Source organism: Lycium barbarum, chromosome 8, assembly GCF_019175385.1.
Source record: "Lycium barbarum isolate Lr01 chromosome 8, ASM1917538v2, whole genome shotgun sequence".
Lineage (NCBI taxonomy): Eukaryota > Viridiplantae > Streptophyta > Magnoliopsida > Solanales > Solanaceae > Lycium > Lycium barbarum.
Window position 1 is genome coordinate 26,069,255 of NC_083344.1, and position 8,297 is coordinate 26,077,551.

The window sequence follows — 8,297 nt, forward strand, 5'->3', positions numbered from 1 at the left end:
ATCAAGAGAAAGAAAACTTTTCCTTTCAACAAAAGAAAATTAACCCGAAATAGTAAATAAACACACTAAAATAGCAGCAAGCAAAAATTTCCTCAGCCTCTATGATAAATTTTTCGAAAAAGGATCAAAAATATCTCTAGACTATCTCAAAAGTTTTAAATATATTCTTCATCCACCTATTTTGCTAAAAATATCATGGGCTCACCTTTTTAGCTCACTTTTGCCCTTAAAAATAACATACCTCTATTTTATTTTTATTTTTAATAATTTTTAAATTCTTATGGCTGAAATTATGGACAATAGCTTGGTTATGTTGTGGTTATTGTATCTATGCTTGTATTGGTGTTGGTTATGAAGATGGTGTTATAAGCTAGAAGGAGAAGTGGTCATATAACATCTAGAAGTTGTTTATGTTGTTGTTAATCTTGTTGGGCTATTTGATGTTTATTTTTAAGATGGATATAAGACTGGAATGTCATGTCAATATATATGTTTATATTCTGAACATGTTGATGGTGTTGTAACTATGGGAGACATGGGAAAAAGAGTTGAGTTTTGGTTCCAATCCGAGCTTGCCGCTCGTCGTGATAAATAGTAGTTTCGTTGGTGACGTTTGTGCACTTGTTGTTGTGTAAATTGATTTGTGTTGTTAGGCTATTGGGTGTGTTATGGTGCTGCAATTATATAATCAAAGGTTGTATGTGGTTGTTTTTATGAACTTGGAAAATTAAGAAAAGGGGGGATATGCTGTCCAATTTTATATAGAACGAGCTTGCCGCTTGACAGGGGATTGTTGAACTACTCGTAATTATTGTTGAACTGCTCGTAATTAACGTTAGTACCCTTCTTGTTGGTTATAGACTTAGGCATGAAGGAGGCTAATTCCCGCTTGATACGTCGTGGTTCGATATAAGGTATTTTAAGGCACATTTCTTCTTTCTTTTGGCATGATTTCGAATGAACGAAACGTAAATGAATGATATTCATAAATGACTCTACTCTTAGTAGTTTAGAAGCTCATGTTCATTGTCTTCCATGATGTATTTCTAATCCATATTATATTGATATTTGATTCCTAATGAACTGTATGTTTATGGTATTTTATGCTTCTTATGACATCATATGTTGACGAGTTAGCTCACATAACGTATTCGGAGGTTTACCGACCTTACGTCACTCCGAAATATTCAAAATATTATTCCACGAGTCTATCATGCATTATATATATATATATATATATATATATATATATATATATATATATATATATATATATATATATATAATGACACCGAGCCGCACTATAGTCGGCGGGGTACGACACGAAAGCATGCATGTTATACGCCCTCAGCGGCATTCAAAATTACAGGTTGTCTGTTCCTTATGTCTATTTACATTACTGATATTACTTATGCTTTTGTCACGATCCATTTCGCGAGTTGTGAGGGCACCCACACTCCCCCCCCCCCCCCCCCCCGGTCCTAGGTGGGCGAACCCTTTCCTATATCCCATTATTTAAACAGGTGGATATACATAAATGAATACAACAGTTATATTAAAAGACTTACTTGATACGAATAAACAGTGTTGAATAGTTAAAAGTATAACAACCCCAAAACCTGATCTTGTACAAGAGTTGCTAAAGAATGCATTTACCAAGTACTGACATAAACAACTCTAAGTAAAGGAATGAGAAACTGTCTATAGAATAGGAAGTAGACAATATAATATAACAAGAGATTCAGGGTTGTAAATCCATCTAATATGTTACACCCCGGAAAATTTCGCGCTACAAAATCGTAGACGGCGTGGTACGAGCTCGAAAAGGAGTAAAGTCAAAAAAGGCTTAAGGATGAATATTGGGTGATCTAAGTCTAAGAATATATACACATACGACATTTGGAGACAATATGGTGTGAATTGGTTCATAAGTTATTTAACGAAAAACCCTCATTACAGTAAGTTAAGGTGGGTCCCACACGTCGGTACTTTATAAAAGACATATGAAGAGATATATGGGTAGTACATGTGGATTTGAGCAAGTCCTAAGAAGGACCCATAAGCCAAAAATGAGTGTAAGCCCTCCAAAAGGACGATTTAAGAAAACGTTTTCGGATGACCTGACTTGGAGGGGTAAAAACGGCATTATAAGTTTAGAATTTGGAAAAACACCAAGAAATAAAAGTTGTAGATAATTGAAAGATCTTTTCAACCATAGGTCGTGGGCCCTCACACGATGTCGGAATCAAAAGTTATGGCCATTTTAAGAGCAAGACCTCAAACTGTCCAAAAGGTTCCGCGGGCCCCACATGATAAGGTCGGTGAAACCGACCTAAGGGGGCTATAAATACCCCCCTCAACCCCATTCTTTCAGCAAATTAACATTCCAAAGTTCCTAGAATTCTCTCAAAACACCTCCCAAATATTATAGTCCGATAAACCAAGAAATTGACAAGATTACGCCAAACTAGTCCGTGAAAAGTGATTGTTCTTGTTTCTACTTAAGCTTGGTGTTGGAAAAAGTTGGGGTGGCTGAGTTTCTTCAAATATGAGGTATGTTATTCGTCCCATCTCTTGTGTTGAATTTATTTGAAGGTCTAGCAAGCTTTAAAAATGAAAATAGTTATGGAGAGAGGGTCATAAAGTGTCGCGTTGTAGTTGTTGTGTTTATGGGCTGTCTTGGACATGTTGTGGCCGTGTGGATGAACTGATTTATGCGTATAAAAATGGTATCTAACATTGTTGGTGTGTTGATGAGATTATATTCCTTGATTGGGATGGAAGAAAGTGTATTTTGTTGTTGTATGTTCAAAAACATCGTGTGGGATGTTTATGGAAAATATTGGTATGAATAATGGTGTTGTTGACGTTGGTATTATTGTTGTTGTTGATTGGTTGCTGAATTGTAATTCTGGGCTAGGCATATAAACAGGGGAAATGCTGCCGAAATTTCGGCAGATTATAAATGAATTTATTTGAAGGATTAAGACAAGCGTATAACGATGAGTCTAATGATTGTGTGAATCTTCTTGAATGTAGACTAGCGATAACGAGCTTGGGCAACTAAGCGTAGCTAATAGGACGTGGAGCAGGTATGTAAAGTTTACCTTTTCTTTCTTTTGGCATGTCCTAGAGCTAAGTAAGCTATGATACTTATCTTGGGGTAACTCTATTCTTGATTCCGAGCTTATTGTATGATTGAATAACAAGAAAAGTCTAAAGAGTTCTGTAAATAGTAATGTCCCTAACTTTCATATGCTAACTCCGATTGCTTTGAAACGTTCATAAAGGTTTCTATAATGAATAACGTTCATAAATTTCATAAGCGAACTCAGATTGTTTTAGAAACGTTCATTGGGGGTTCTATAATGAATGATGTCCATAACGATATTTGAAAGGTACTTGGTATGATTGTTATTTTAATTTTCCAAAAATAGCTTCTGAACGTTCGTAGAAGGTTCTGTACTTCAAACGCTCATAACTTTCTTATACTAAGTAGGATTGACCCGAAACTTGTTTCTGAGTCTGCAGGCGTCGGTAAGTATACTTATACATCGAGTCTTAAAAGTTGATTCATGCGCATTTACTTTCCCATTACTCTGTTCGTGCATATGGTTGTTAACTTTCTTATGCTAACTCGGATTAACTTGAAACGCGTTTGTGTTTTACTAATGATTTCAAGAAAATTTGTTTTGTATTAAAGGGAACATAAGGTTGATTTTCAAAACCACTCCGGAGGGGGTGCGAGATTTTATTATTTAGACTTTTCAAAACCACTCCGAATGGGGTGCGAGATTTTATTATTTAGACTTTCCAAAACCACTCCGAAGGGGGTGCGAGATTTTACTATTTCGTTTCGATTACGATTTGTGTTTACACTCCATAGCATTACTTCTTTGTATTGATATTCGTGGATTAAGTTGTGTTGACATCATTATTATTATGTTGGGACCGGCATGCCCGAAGGGGCCAGGGTAGTATTATGTCGGCACCGGCATGCCCGAAGGGGCCATCATTGTTATTATGTCGGGACCGGCATACCCGAAGGGGCCAGGGTAGTATTATGTCGGCACCGGCATGCCCGAAGGGGCCATCATTGTTATTATGTCGGGACCGGCATGCCCGAAGGGGCCAGGGTAGTATTATGTCGGAACCGGCATGCCCGAAGGGGCCATCATTATTGTTAACGTCGCAAGCGGCATGCCCGAAGGGGCCAGGACTAGTATTATTAATGTCGCAAGCGGCACGCCCGAAGGGGCCATCATTATTATTATGCTGGAAGCGGCATGCCCGAGGGGGCCAGGACTAGTATTACTATGCCGGAAGCAGCATGCCCGAAGGGGCCATCATCATTATTATTAAGCCGGAAGCGGCCGTCCGAAGGGACTATTATGATACTAAATTTAAATTGTGTATTCTAGAATTTGCGGGTGCTGTATTTATATTGTGCGTGCTGGAATTTGGGTAAAGTCCACAGGACTTGGTTCAGAATGCTGTTTCAGGTTACTTACAGTTTGATTTCTAAACTTGTTTACTGCTGCACCTTCTTTGAGCTATGATTCAGTAATGCTTTACATATTCAGTACATATTCCGTACTGACCCCTTTTTTTCGGGGGCTGCGTTTCATGCCACGCAGGTACACCCAGATGAGTAGAAGACTTTGCTAGAAGGTGTCCCAGTGGGATTGGCGAGCTCCAGCTCAGTTCGGAGTATTGCCGAGTCAAGTACTTGTGTTATGGCATTTTGTATATGTTAGAGACTTTGCAGACAGTGTCCTGTGGATAGGGCGTCGAGAAGTGCGAATCATTTGTAGACGTTAAAATATTATGTATTTTCAGATGATATGAGTTGGTAAGAAGTACATAATTGATTGAAAGTTTTCATAATCTGTATAAAGACAATGATCTCTGTTTGGAAAAGTCCCATGTTTTTAAAAGTTTTTGAAATGACTGGTTTTGGTAAAGCGAACGTTTAAGGGTTCGCTCGACTCTGATGAGAGTCGGGTGTCCATCATGCCCTATCAAGATGAGGGTGTGACATAATAGCTCACCCCCAGTCTCTAACGGACATCCTCGAGATCAGTCGCGAGGTCTCGAACAATAACTTGGATTAACTCTACACCCTACGAGGAGTACAACAAGAGTAGTATAAGTAACACACTAGTACTCGTAGTCATCATAGGCCGACAATTAGATAACACATATAAATATGAAGAAATTAACAAGTAGGACAGATAAGCAATCAAGTACAGTCACAGAACGTATTCAAGTATAAGATCAGACTTGTCACGACCCAAATCACAGTCCTGATGGCACCCACACTGACCCCCTGGTAGGCGTACGATTCCCTTAAACCATTTACTTAAACAATTTACGAATCAACATAAATTATATGAAAAATCAATAATAAGTCCAAGTCATATCATAAATACTGAATGTGAGGAAAATACTAAGCCATAATACATCTCACGAGAATGAAAGTCACAATACAAGAATGACTATCCAAAATGATATCTAAGATTAATACATAATTCTGAATTACATGAAAACACTGTCTAAAAGGAATGAGTGACAGACAATAATAAGATGGACTCCAAGGGTACAGGCAGGCAGGTAGCTTACCCTCAGAGTCTCGGCAGGAATAGCCTCAAGGCTAGAAGAGGGGTCTCACAGAAGATCCCGATTCAAACTCTACACTTAGAAAAAGTGCAGCAAGAGTAGTATAAGTACACACACGTACCGGTAAGCATCATCGGCCAACTTAGTTCACGTATACGGAAACACAGAATCAACAAGTCAACAGATAGCCAAACAATAACCAACAAGAGCTAGAAATCTCACAAAGTCAAGTCAAACCTAAGGTTAAGCTCCTACACCACAAGTCTGCCAAGTTCTCAATAATTCCTCAAGTAACCACAACGCGAACATAGCCAACAATCCAGTCAATCGAGATATGATATGATAATGAGACATGCAATGCAAATGAGATGGATGTCGTGCAATGCAATGGCCAATAACTCAAACCTGTACACACATACTACGGATGAAATCTCGACGTCTCAATAGTCATGACCCATGGGGGACCCAGGAAGTCTATATACCGTCACTATACCACATGACTTTACCGCCAGACAATGACCTTACTGCTATACATCTGCATATACCTCGTATCCATAGCAATATCAATATACTTTCATCTTTCTCTTTCTTTTTTCAAACGTTTCCGTAACCTTTTTTCATCAAACATTTCCATAATTCCTTCATCCAGTGTTTTCCACAACATTCCATCATGTATGAATGCATGTACGCAAGAGTGAGAAATCAGCGCAATCAATGCCAATGAATGTACTATGGAGATCACAAGCACCATAAACCAATCAATTATTGCATAAATCATGAGTCATCATGGAAACGAATCAATTATCAAGTCTCAATTACTACACATGAGTATAACATATCCCACAACTCCAAATCACGTAATCAATACACTACATATCAATCAATGCATAAATAATGGTGACGAGCCCACATAATCAGAAATCATACCAACCTAATTAGAAATTCATCCCAACATCATGTCCGAAAGACCTATCATGCTTTCCCCGTCAATACTACACAATCATATACGAATCGCTAATCAAAGTCTAACTAGAGTAAGCCATAACCTACCTCGATACCGAGCATAAACCTTGAACCGTTAGACTTGGGCCTGCCCTTTCCGGAGTGCTTCCGAACGCTCGAAGTCTAACAATTTAGCATTCTACATTAGACTAAGAATCCAACTATATAAATATCGCCATACTTTAGAAAACCCCAAAATAACCCCAAAGGTGACTACAACTTTACAAGGGTAAAATGGGAAATGATAGATTGGAAAAAGTCAATCTGAGGTCTAATAAGTTCAATTACTTATAAACAATACCAATTAGTTCCCAATTAGCCCGAATTTCATCAATAGACGAAAAACCCCCAATTTAGGTAGAAGCCCTAATTTCCATAACTTGATTCTTGAAATAATGGAGGATTCAAGCCTAGAAGCTAATTTTCCAATGATTAGATGATAGAAATCAGTAAATAGCTCAATTCAAGTAGATTAAAAGAGGTTTAAAATCAACAACCTAGGGTTCATAAACCCATCTTCCTCAATGGTTTATCAAACTATCAGAGATACCATTCTTAAGCATGATTAAATAATAAGAGAGAATAGGAACTTACCCCAAGATGATTTCACCCAACACTCTTCAGAAATCGCCCACAATACTCCTTAGGGTTAAGATTTTAGTGAATGGAGTGAATAATTCGAAGTTGGGAATAAAAGAAAGTTTTTGTTCAGCAATTTTCGTATCCGCGGACACCTTGTCCGCTGATGCGGACTCGCTTAAGCGAAGAGGACATCGCCTCTGCGGAACCACTTAAACACATCACCTCTCACGTCTGTGGACCAAGTCCCGCGTGGCCGAAGTCGCAGAAGCGAACCCACTCCGCAGAAGTGGGACATCAGAATCCTCGTTTTCACCAAGTTTAACCCAAAATCCTGACAACCATCCGTGACCCTCCGGATACAAAAGAAGCACGTAGACACAAGTAAAAACACGCTACGAACTAACTGTGGCCTCGAAATTCCTAAGGGAGGTCATCTTGACTGGGTCAACCCCCGAAACCCAAAGACAAGTTTCCAACCAACAACCCAAAACACTCCTGGGTGCCTTAGGAACCAAACCAATCATCCCAACCAAGTCATAAATGACCCTCCGGACCTTACGGAATCGACAAAATTTTTAAAAAAAGGTTCGTTTACCCAAAAGTCAACTATTAGTCAAACGCTTTCACTTGAAGGTTCTAATTTTCTCAAGTCTTACTAAAACTCTTCCGATAATCTAGGGAACAGGGTCGACGGGGTAAAAAGGTCAAAACGTTCATAACGACTGAACGAGTCGTTACAATACTAAGTGTATAAAAATGCCAAGTAAGACAGTCAATGAGTAGATGAAAGAATGTAGATATAGTAATATGCAATGGAATGTAATGTAATGCCCCTCAAGCCTCCTCTCTAATTTGTACACACATGCTAAGTGCTATGCCTTAAAGTCATGAACCATGGGGGACCTACGAAGTCCATGTACCACATCGCTCTCCGACAAAGACCTTAAAAGCTATCAACATATCTCGCTCTCCGGCAAAGACCTCGGAGGCTATCAATAACACTCACTTTCCGGCAAAGACCTTGAAGCTATCAAAAACACTCGCTTTCCGGCAAAGACCACGGAAGTTATCAACATATCTCACTCTCCGACAAA